Source organism: Strix aluco, chromosome 4 (genome assembly GCF_031877795.1).
Source record: "Strix aluco isolate bStrAlu1 chromosome 4, bStrAlu1.hap1, whole genome shotgun sequence".
Lineage (NCBI taxonomy): Eukaryota > Metazoa > Chordata > Aves > Strigiformes > Strigidae > Strix > Strix aluco.
In genome coordinates this window covers 120,090,764-120,103,153 of record NC_133934.1, presented here as the reverse complement: position 1 = coordinate 120,103,153, position 12,390 = coordinate 120,090,764, and positions in this window count along the sequence as shown.

Sequence of the window (12,390 nt, the reverse complement as noted above, 5' to 3'; positions counted from 1 at the left end):
TTGTGTAGGTGTGCATAGAGGTGTGGATTTTTAAACAAGGGGGTACTTGTCCCAACAGGAGAAAATAGCAATAGCTATTGTCCTCTATCACTTTTTAGCAACGCCAGTGCACAATGTAGTTGGTGTGACAAGGAGCAGCTGAGGCGCCTGCAGAGCTCCACTCCTACACATACTGTCACCATGGCTTCCTCCACATCTGTGTTGTGGAAACACCTCCTTTGCCCATGAAAAACCCGGTGGAAGTGGAGCGTATTGATTTGTGAGTCACTGGTAACATTGCTACAGCAACAACCATGGAGAGAATGTCCCAGCTTCTGGCTTTCTATAGTTGGTGTCATACAGGACCCAAATAGGACCAGAGTTTCCTTTTGCTAAACACTGTATGGACTCAGGAAAGACAGCCTTTGCCCAAAGACCCTGAAAATGTCCCTGGAGAAGACAGATAAATGTAAGAGAAAGGGAGTTTTATAATGTCCAGTTTATGGCTGGAGAGGTTAAGCACAGAGACTTTGCAGACCATCTGCTCCGCACCTATCACATCCAGTAAATTTTTAAAAAATTGCTATTTAGGTGTCAAAGAAACACCTGTATTTTCAAACATGATCTTCAGGGCAGGTGATCACCACATGGGAAAAATCTGCTCCAAAGTGTCCAGATGGTGCTGTAAGAAACTGACCTCCTCTAGGAACACAGAGAATCTGTTCCTGTGAGAGCTGGACACTTTGGAGCCATATTCCTCTGACTACTTGCACATGGTGTCAGGGAGGCTGTTGTTGGAGTGAGTCACTAAACCAAGACGTCCTGAGCACCAGGCCTGGGTCTATGGTTCATCTTTTTATTAAGCCCACCTTTCCAATCCTCAGAAGACTAAAGGGGCATCTCCTTTCTGTCTTGTCTAATCACCAGTGGGTGATTAGATGGAGAAGGGGCAAACACTTCTCAGGTGAAAGGGCAGAAGGTGACAGTCGTATATTGTAGAAAGGGATAGGACATAAGGGGAAAAAAAACTTCTCTGAAAGGGTGGACAAACAGAAGAACAGGAACCCAGAGAGGATGTGGAGATCCCATCCTTGAAGGTGTACAACATTCAATGGGACTTAGAGCAACCTGCTCTACCACCAAAGCTAGCCATGCTTTGAGCAGGGGTTGGGCCAAATAAAGTCTACAGATCCCTCCTAGTCTAAATTATTCTGCAGTTTTTCTGAGTTGAAGAAGGTCACTGGCATGCTCCTCATCCTGTCTGAGCAGCTCAGTGTTTTCTGCAAGGAGGCAGCATCAGGATGAAGCCATCACTTTCAGACACAGGGGCTCAGCTGTCTGGTGCACACAGTGGGATGTGAGGAAGCCTCAGGAGTTTTCCCATCTGCCTGGGGGATTTGACCATGTTTCCTGCCTCAGAGGTGATTGCTCTGTAATGCACTAGGGAGTTGTGAGGCTGCAGTTTATTTTCAACACCTTAAAACCCAAAAAACCTACTGCACTTTGCGTGCAACATCAAATAGCTGTTTGTCTGAGAAGGGAAGAGAAAGACCCTGTAGGCTGCTGCTTAGGGCAACCAGCTGGAAGATAAATGCAAATTAAAAAATATTTTGGAGTGAGGATTCACTAGAGCAAGGTTTGAAATCCTGGAGTCTCACTTTCCCTTGTTCCCAAATCTCCCCAGATACCAGCCCCTGAGCTGTGTTCTTCCCAGCTGACCTGGTGGAGGGGAGGCCCTGAAATGCCTTTCCCTGCTGGTGGGGGCTGCCCCTCTGTCATGCTGGGATGAGGGGAAGGCTCAGGTGGCCCCAAGAAGGCTCTTGGCTGCAAGGACTAAGCAGAGGCAAACACCCCTCAACACTGGTGTATCAGTCATTGGGAGAGGTGAAACCTGAACCACCTCCTTCCTCAGGGTTTCCTGCAGCATAACTTGGGCTTCCCTATGCGTATCAGGCTGGCTGTAATGAGTCCTGTTTCCCAGGCACTACGTCTTCCCATGTGCCTCCCAGGGACCCTTCACATCTCCTTTGGTGAGTCTACTGGTTTGCAGGATGCACAGGAGTCTGGCCCTGGGGCCAATGTCCCTGTGTGGGTTTAGCACAGAGGGACCCAGTGACTGGCCCAGCATCACAGACTAGGCTTGAAATGGTGGGGGAAGATTGGCTTCCAAGTCAGAATAACTGATTTAGGGTTTATTGCTCACTAGATCACGTTCTCTCATTCTCTCTCTGGAAATCCAGCACCTAGAGTCATGAGACTATCGGAGAATCTCAAGTTGGGGATTTTCTAAAGGATGTTCTCAGCCATTTGTGCTGCAGAGAAATGATTGAAAATGCTGCAAAAAGCAAAAAGCAATTAGGGAGCCCAGATCCAGTCATTTTAAATCTTAGAATTTTAAGCCAGTTGTAGAACTTTCGAACACGTGGAGTTGACAATCCTACAGCCCAGAGGTCCTTGTGCCTAGACCACCCAGCCTTTGCAAATATCTGCACAGATACATGTGTCTTCAATTTGTAATATATTTTGCAAAAGCTGTTTCAATTTCTTGAAACAGGCACTTGATACCTTGAATGTTCACATTCCTAAGCACTGGCCTCTTTTGGAGTATTCATGTGCTTTTTGTCTGTGTGATGGAGAGGCTGCTGTCACTCGGTCAGAAGGAAGATAATATATGCAGTTGCATATTTGGGTTGCTCATCTTGTGGATTGTGAGCAGACGTACTAAATGATGCCTCAGTCCTTTGTTCAACTTTCAAAATTAATATCCCAGAGACGTCTGCATTTTCTGGCTCAGAAAAACTTTCAAGCACAGTGAATCAAAAAGGGGATGATTTTTGAAGTACATGTATGGGAAATTTATGGCTTTGCTTCTTCCAAGATGAAAAACCTGATGTAGGCTATAAATTTACTTAGAGGTTTGCCTTTAAAACTCAGCTTGTGACTTCTCATGGGAAAGAGAGGATGGGTAGGTATAAATCAACCTGTGCTAAATGGAATGGGTAAGACTTCAGAAAGACAAATCTGATCCAAAGGACATGTTCTTTGTTGTGCAGTTAAGCTGAGCTCGAACCCAGTGTTATCATTTCACTCATCTGTGCACACAAGACCCTCTGGCATGAGTTTGGTGGCACTTCCAGCCAGGTAGGCTGGTGTGAGTAGGAATAGAGTCAGCTTGCAGAGAGGATGCAGGCTAAAAAACCCTGCTTGGAGCACTCCTGTAATTTTTCACCTGTGCCAAGAAAGACAGGGAAGTTTTCACACTACAGACCAGGGAAAGAGTTTGGGGCAGCACAGGAGGCTGGTTACCCCATGACTCACACCCAGCCTTGGCTAACCCATAGCCAGTGATGGTCATACAGCGTAACTGATGTGAAAGCAAATCTTGAACTGCTCTGCTGGGACCGAGAGGAAAAAAAAGTTAAACTGCTATGGAGAAACAATCCTATGTTTATTCCTGGTTAATTTACATTGAAAGGTGGTTGCTGACAGGTTATTTTGGTAAAAAAGGTTCATTGTATCCCTCGTTCTGCTGCCTACTCTGCATGGGTGGAGTTCCACTGAAATCGGCTGGAGCCCTTCCACATACAGCAAATGGCAGGATTAGCAGCAATGTTTTGCAAATATCCCTCTTACTCAAATAACCTATTAACTAAAATGCTCCATTGATCTGCAATCACTAGTAGGGTTGTTTTAGTTTATAGTTTCTATGGTGAGTAGTGTGTTTCTGGAAGCTGGGCTAGGTATTTTTTTTTCCTCTCTTTGGAATCATTGTGTTGAAAAAAGTGGAGATTGCTAGATGTTTTGAAACATGTTCTTCTGAAAAAAAGTTCCCTTTTGAACGTTTGATAATAAAAATTCATGTGCATGATACTATGGGCTGTGGACTAAATTGCGCGGCTGGGTGATTATTTAGCAAGATACAGTGTTGCCACAAAACTAGATGCAATTTCAGAAAACAACCAGGCATTGCCCGAGTTTGCAGCTCCAGTGAATCGTCACAGAGCAGAGGGATGGAGAGCTCGTGGCATCACTCAGGGTGCTGGGCAGTGCTGGGCCTGAAAGCCACACTAAGCAAATCTCAGCATTAAAGCACAGGACACAGAGCTGAGAGGCAGGTTCCACCGATAGCTCTGACAAAAACTGTGCTGTTTGTCCCTCCTCTCTGTAACCTGCAACTATGGCTCAAGACAGCCACAGAGGGGTCCCAGGGGTGTCACAAGCATCTGCCGATGACTGGGGTGGTGGGCAACTGCAGTTGTGTCAGCCCATTCGGCAGATGGGGATGAAGAGAAGGTGGAGCAGAAAGGTGTGAGGCACACGTGGGCTGTGGAAGGGCAACAATTCAGTTTGTAGGTCTTGGTTTGGTGGCACTTTGGGGAAGGCTGAGCACCAGCACCTGCCCGAAGCAGGCAGCAAGATTACCGCCAGCAGCAGCGTTTGGCTGACCGTTGCTACAGCTGTAGGTTTGGCTCCTCAACTCTTTCTTGGCTGTTCACATCCAACAGAGGCAGCTGCATCCTGGAGAGGAGAGATGGGTGTGTAGCAACATCAGGCGACTGCTGATAGGAATGTAGAATATTTGAGCTATTTCACTTTTTGTGTATAAAGCTCAGCATCAGCGTCAGAAATGCAACACAAAAGCAAATGTCAAAAAGGAGAAGAGTCAAGAACTGAGGAGTAACAGCTTCTGGTAACTACATGCATGTTTCCACCCATTAGTCTGAAGATGTAATCCCTAAACCATGCCAGCCTCACCAGTATGTTTTATGCAAACCGTTTCCAGGAGCTGCAAGTAAAAACACTGTTGTTATACTCATGCTCTTATATCATGTATAATGAGTCTTGTCCAATTTGCTAAGCAGCAGTCTTCAGTGTCACATTGTGTGGGCATTGGAAGTATTACTTGGTAGTCTTTTTAAATTCTAAACATTTCTGAAATGCTAGGTATATAATTTGCTGCTTTTAAGTTTGGGGTGAAAAGGCAAAAAAATGAGAAGAGTGTCACTGCTTTTAACTGGTGTATCATTTCGATGTCATGCTCTTAGCAGGAAACACTTAACAACTGCTCAACAACCTTCACCCTGCCCTGAGAAGAGGCAGCCAAAATCTGTCCTGTGGAGACACTGTCTCCTGGACCAGACCCCACTGATAAGAAAGTGTGTGAATCCCACAGGTGTACATGACTGTGGATGTCAGATGTAAAAATGCAGAGCGCTTTGCTGAGGAAAGGTAGATACTCCCAGAGGACTAAAGATGAAGGGGTTGAAAATTTGGGGACTGAACATATAAATCTCCTTGTGTGACTTCAGCTTAGAGAGACAAAGTGGCCACATCTAGGTTGGTGGTGAAACAAGAACCAGAACAGAGGTCTAGACTCCTACAACCCAGCAAGTGACACTTCTCCCCCCTGGCTAATGCATCTTCTTCTGAATCATTTATGGATGTTTTTAGGCTGCTTATGAAGTTCAGAAGCATTAGGCTTGAGAAGAAAGTGCAGAGAGGCGTTGCATGTGTTGTCAGCCCCCCGGCAGTGTGTCCATCTGCTCTCGTGTGCTAACGAAGACCTGCTGCGTGATGCCTTTCAGGAAGCTCCAATCTTCAGGGCCTTTTGCATTAATCTTTAATATGCTCTTTGTGTGCTTGTCATGTAGGAATTCAAAGACAGAAAATAAGCTGCTTAGCAAAGACGGGGCATATTAGCTGACTTCTACTCTAGGCTGTGGGCCAATTCTACCAGCCTCTGGTGCACAAGGGACCAGCTCGGGCAAAATTTTTCCAAAAAGGAGAGGAAAACACATCATCACCATAAGGGATCCCAACCTGTGTTTTTCAATCCTTCCTTTGTTTGAACTACCTGATCTCTCCAAGAAGACACATGAGGAAAGTTCTCAGTGGAGGCCCGGCAAAGCTGCCAAGAAATGCACACCAGATGAACGGGGCCACAACCACTTCAAAAGTAAGCTCCAATAACAGTCCAAATGCCCAAATTCAAACCCATCTAGAAGCAGGTCAACAAAGTCAAAAGAATTACCTCTATACATACCTGATCTCAGAGAGTCATGAATGAAAATATTTGACATGGTTATGATTTAGCAGCAATTCAAGATTTATTAGTGGTGTGAGGTGGATCAAAAGGTTGAATTTTAGCAGCACTTAATGATTGATCAATTTAAAGATTAACAAGGTGATTTGGTAAAAAGTTATGTTTAAAATAGCAACTTAATTACAGATTCGAGAATGATGAGATTCACACTAACTTACTACAAGGTATTCTGAATCAAAGTATATATATGTGTACACGTATAAACACAAAATGTATGCACACAAACAGCATGGAAATGTTTGGATATTCAGTGAAATATGTAGACGTCCACACTTGTGAAGGCAAATGTGCATGTTTAAGCACATAGACGGATGGAAGAGGATAGTCTATAGTTAAAATTTCCCTCTTCTTGAGTTTGGAGCAAATACTTGCAATGCATCGGTATTTCTCAACAGGCAATAATGGAGATTCAAGAAGAACTATGACTTAACCTTGGCCTTTCATCAGCTTTGTGGGCAGATGATCTTCAAACCTTGAGGAGTCTGCCTGAGAGGCGTCCCAACTCAGGGGAGATGCTGGTCACAGCCTGCTGAGATCTAGGAGAGCTCAAAGGGTCCCATTTAGAATTGTTGTTTATAGGGTCCAAGATAACTGACATTCATCAGGTACTCTTCCATTTCAGCCCAACTCAGATGACAAAATATTCTGGCACTTTCCACCGGTTGTGCAGGCCCTTGCTAGATCTTGAAGTTGTGGTATCACCCCCTTTGGGCTACGACCCAGGTACAGATGTACTAGGCTGTCAGGAGGTAATTGATTGTCATTGCTGTTCCCAAGCAGGAGGGGAGGCAGAAGCCTGTTGCCTTAAGGTGTGCCTCAACACTCTGGTCCACTGCCTTTGTTATTATTGTTCTCAAGTGGAAGGGGAGGGGTCAGGAACTAGGCATGCTTAAGGGAGTGCCTTAACAGTCTCGTTCCCTACCTTTCCCAATTCATCTTGGGTTGGCATGTGGTCCAGGGTAGGGAAATTGCACCAAGCACTGAGCAGCCCAAGAGAGGCAGGGAGTTACACCACCACACAGAGCACAACTTCACCAAACCTAGCCTAGCAGCATGGACACAGCTGGTGTTGGTTTATAACTTTATGATAAAAGTTGAGTATCTGAGTTAGCTGTTTTCATACTAGACACTGGAGATTCCTGCTCTTTCATGTATATTATGTCCAAAGCATTTTGCTTTGAGTTGGTAGCAAACGGTTACTCAGAGGTTTTCTAAGTTAGTGTGAGCATATACAGTCCTGATAAAATTCAATTTGTGAATTCTAGGCATGATCTTAAGGTTTATTAAAACGCACTGAAAAGGAAGGTGATATTGTAGAACAAATAAATACTGTTGCCTTGTAAAGTCTGAAATTTCAACATGAGTATCTTGAGTGCAGTGCTAATCACAGTAAATTTGGAGTGGAAATGAGCTCTTCCAGTTTCTTCTGAAATCTTTCTCTGGAGCAGAGCTGATGGTCACTCTAGGAATGTTTAATATTTGATGTTTGGCATCATATGCTCTGTGCCAGCGTGTCTCATTTGGTTTGTGTGTGTTTAACTTGTGTAAATTAACTACTCTGCAGTGGTACAGTACTTACAAACCTACCTACTGCGATGCATCGCCTATAGCATATGTTGCTACAGAAGCTCTGTTGTTTATGAACACTCCAGGCAGGATTGCATTATAGTGATAGCTGTATTCTGCTCTGGTGTAAAGCATGGGCCTTATCCTGCCATCTACAGTCATGCTTCTGCTAAGAGCTCGCATCCTCTTGTGTTCACGGCACAAAAAAGTGTTGCCTGTGGAATTTTCCCTCTAGGTAAGAAGAGTTCCACCAGCAAGAAGATTTTGCTAAAATGTAGCAGCATCTGGTTCTCATTTTGGGAATCAGTCATTTATCCAGTTTTCTAAGACTGAGACACAAGAAGTCAAATGACTTCAGTTCAGGCACCAAGTTGGTGGATCAGGTTGATTTACATCTCAAAATGCTCTCAGTTCTCTCCTTTGGCCTGCAGATGTTACAAACTGATAGAAAAGATAGTTTCCAGCATTAATGCAGTATTGCCTGTCTCTTCTCCTGTAACCTATGCACATCCGTATATTAAGACTCTGTAAGATCACATTGCAGTGTTTTCCCAAGCCTGTATATTCTGATTAGATATGTGTGCTGGATTTTGCCAAATCCCCACTTAAGTGCTGTACTCTACTTATCTAGGTCATTTGCACAACGATTTTTATTGTAAAACTGGAATAACAAGCACAACTCTTGGCAGAGTTCTGCATGGCAGAAACACTTTATGTCTTCATATAAATGCATGTGAGCTTTTCTGGAGGGAAAAAAAAAAAGCTCAACACAACAAATCGGTTAATTTGTGGTTTTCCTGGCAACTCAAGAGTAACCAGGAGAGACTCAAGAGTAGCTGGAGAGAGTCAGAGCTGTTGCTTTTACTGTACTTTTAGGCAAACATGTTGGGCAGACCTTGGACCATTTCCCCTGCCTCCTTTGGTCTCAGCTCACTCTCAGTTTGGCCCCAGGCACCTGCAGTGGGGAACGCAGCAAGAACTTGCTGGTTTTGCCCTCACCAGAGCCAGTTCGCCCACCCGACTGGTCTCTGCTGGCAGCCCCCTCCCTGGGTGGGCTGCAGGGAGCAACAGGGCTGGCGGCAGCGGGGAGCAGTGCAATATGCCAAAAGCTGCTCCAAAGCGGGGCAGACACAGCTCGAGCCTCCGGCAGAGTATGGACCAGGCACCTCTGCATGGGTATGGGCATGGCAGGCATCTCCTGCCAGCTTCCTCTCTCCACAGGGGATCCTCCTGCTTGCAGACCAGAGCCTGCTGCCGCCAGGCACTGTGCAGGTATTTCCAACACAAAACAACCAAAAGGCAGTTGCTACCCTAGAGAGTTTAAAATCGAATCACTTGGAAGGAAAGCTTTAGCTCAGTTACATTAGTGGTTATCACAACTGGAGCCAGATGCTAGGTTGTGACAAAATCACCTATTGCAAAAACAAGGTAATTACACGTCTGGGTTATTTGTGAGTTGAATCAGTTCTTTCCTATTTGCTGAAATGAAATGCAAGCACCTAGGCACTGTAGTTTGCTGCGTTGTTCAGACAGTGAAGCACCTCCAGCAGTGGCTCTGCACAGTGAGAAGGGAGCACATCACTGTTAGAAACCAGAAAACCTTTGAAGAGTGCAATAAAATCTGTACTGGCTGAGAGCACTGGCCTTGCTTGGGACAGCGGCTTAATGTGATAAGCACCATCTCTTGCTCCACTTATTTCAATATATTACTGAGCATTTCTGTAAAGCAGGATTTTAAAATATCCTCATTTTATTCCTATTTTCTTCCCCCCGGTACCCAATCTCATCCCTGAGCTGCAGTGGACTCGAAGCAATGCCAGCAAATTTAGAGGATTTGTGTCAGTGGATCTGCAAGCAGGGTTTGTAACCACATGTCAAAACTTTGTATTAATTTAATAGCTTCTTTTTTCAGAATGTGTATGAAAATAATACAGATGATTTCTAGTAGGACAGTGGTTCATGCTGAGCCAGCAAATAATTTTCTCGTCTTATTTTGAATCACTCTTGGAACAAGTCTTAGCTCTGCATGTACAAACTAGGCCAAAAAAAAAAGGGTGTGGAAAAAGACACAAGGCCCTTTGTCCTCTCTGGAATTTGTTTAAAACCTCAGGGATGAATAAAGCACTTTATTTAACCCAGCTTGGCTATAAATAGGAAGCAGCACCTTAGCCTCTATGTGAACTAGGGAATTCAGATGTGTCTCCTCAGTTACAATCACACTTGAGAGGCACAGCTTCAATCTGAGATGTGTCCCTACACTAAAGGGTCATTAAAAGTAACAGAGGGTGTCGAGTTTGGTCCAAAGACAGGCCTTGAGCTAGAAGGAGGTGCTGGGGCCAGCAGGAGTCAAATGGCTGCTTTGCCTTTGCTCGTGCTTTCTGGTTGTGCTTTAAGCACCAAGTCCTCCTGGTGTTTAGCATCCCAAACTCCATCTGATTTTTTTTTTCTTGTTCCTGCTGTAGAAAAATTGGTTTCAGCATGGTGACTGTTCATTCCTGTGGTACCTTGAGGGCTTCATGGTGGAAAAGGCACCAGGAGCTACTCTTCCCTCTCTGCAGAGACTCTTCGCAGGAGCAGGTGTCTCACCATGGGATGCCATCGCAGCACCTCCGGGCTGCACTGGGCCAAATTAACCTAAACCAAGGTGGACAGGAACACCTGAGATTTAGAGAAACCTCTTCTGCAGCAGGTCCCAGCCCTCAGGGACACATTTTTGTGTCCAATTCACTTTGTTCTGCCTCAATTGTGAAGTTGGGAAAAACAGCTAGTTGCTTCCCCCTGCACACCCAAGCTAGGAGTTAAAGACCAGTATCAGTGAAATAGCACCTGAGTTGCTGGTTTTCATCCCATGTTTAGTTTATTTTGTTCTACTCCTGTGTTTTTGGTTGCAGTTCTGTACTTGCAAGACCTCACCAGCCTGAAGAGCTAATCCAGGAGGATGTACAGAGCTGCCAAGGAAAGGCTAGGCTGATGAGATAGGTGCTTGTGCTATTTCTTTCTGCTCAAATCATCATCAGTGAATAGTTAACAGCAACAATAAATTATTCTCAGGTTTCCAGTCCTGTGGTATCTGGAGCTTTCCGCAGCTCCTGGGTCTGGTTGTACATCCCAGCAGCATACTAGTCTCAGGAGCTTTCATGGCTTCATCGCCTACTTAATAGTAATGCGTGGGGGTACAGTTGTCAGGGGTATGGAGGACACGTGGGTATGTGACAATATCCAACCTATGTTTCACAAATTAAATGACTAATTCATAAAGAGAATTTGTCGCACTCCAGGAGCCATGCTGAAGCTGAATGCTGGCTTGATTGCAAACATCCATTTAATGGCTGGACTCACTGCAATCGCAGGCATTTTAAACAGATTTTGTTTGGTGTGTGGGCATGAATTGTTAGGCAAGATAAAAAGATCCTTGTCCTTCGTACTGTAAGGTCTAGGGTCTGAAAGCTGAGCATAAGGAGAATAACTCCTGGTTCATGTCCCCACCTCCCTGGAGGCCTCTGCTTCTCTGGTCCAGCCCACCCTCCTCAGGGTCTCCAGAAGGGAAGTTTGCTAAGGTTAGATGTGAATTTTTTGGGCTCTTCATGACAGAAATGTTGGAGAAAATGGAGGAAAATGTTTTATCAGTGTTCTCAGAGGAAAATTGCAACTTTTTAATGTTTCAAATTTATTTTTTCAATGAATTCTTTTTTTTTTTTTTTTTTTTTTTTTTTTTTTAAGAGAGAAGAACACAATCTTTGCTAAAATCCTAGTTTTCCAGAACTGAGTGAATTTAAACTTTGGAGAGTTACTGTCTCTGAAATGAAAGCTGCAATGTGTTTTCAAAAACAAAGGGAAGAAGGGTGCCCTACTCTAATTTGTGGTGGAAGCAGTGCATATGAGTAACAGATTTTATAAGGTGAATGTGAGGGATGTGCTCTTTGTTACAGGAGTCATGGCTCCCTGTAGCTGCCAGGGATCACCTTTCTCCACAAAAGAATTCACATAAATATTGGATTTGGGAAAAAAAAAAAAAATGGTAAAAACACACATTAGGATTGATTTGATTTAGACGTGACTTTTTTTAGTTTAACGTCATAAAAGCCAATTGCCATCTCTTACTAGCGGTTTAAATAAAGGCTAATTCCACTGAAAATGTTATTTGCTCCTTTAGACAGAATACATCTAAATACATCTAAATACATCTAATACATCAAGCAGAATACATCTAAAAGAAAGAACTAAGCAGATGTCTGATTAAAGATAAAAGAAAATGTCTTATGTCAATGGGATAACATTAAATGAACCTGAGGATCCAGTGGATTTAAGTTTAAAATATAAATGTTAGGAGCAAGACAACAGTGTTCCCATGCTTGCCCTATATAATTAATTACAGAGAAACTCCCCCTGCCTTCAGACTCAAGGAAAGAGGAGAGCCAGGACTCAGCACAGATCTCACAGGGACATTAAAATCAGCACCTGTTCAAAATGCATCCCCTGGAGCCATCAGGTAGCACCTGTTGCATCCTTATGTGGCTGAACACCATACACCATGCAGGAAAACCCCAGAAGGAAGGGACGGCTCCTAGGGAAGTGAGAAGGAGGCAGTGTCAGTCCCTCTACCACCCCACCCCCAGGGTAATATATGCCTGGATATGAGATTTTTCCATGTGCAGTGCATGGAAACTCCAGTACTGAGTGACATTAAGCATCAGGTTTGCAAGCACTGCAGTGCCAAAGCTGGGCTCAATGCCTCCAGCCTG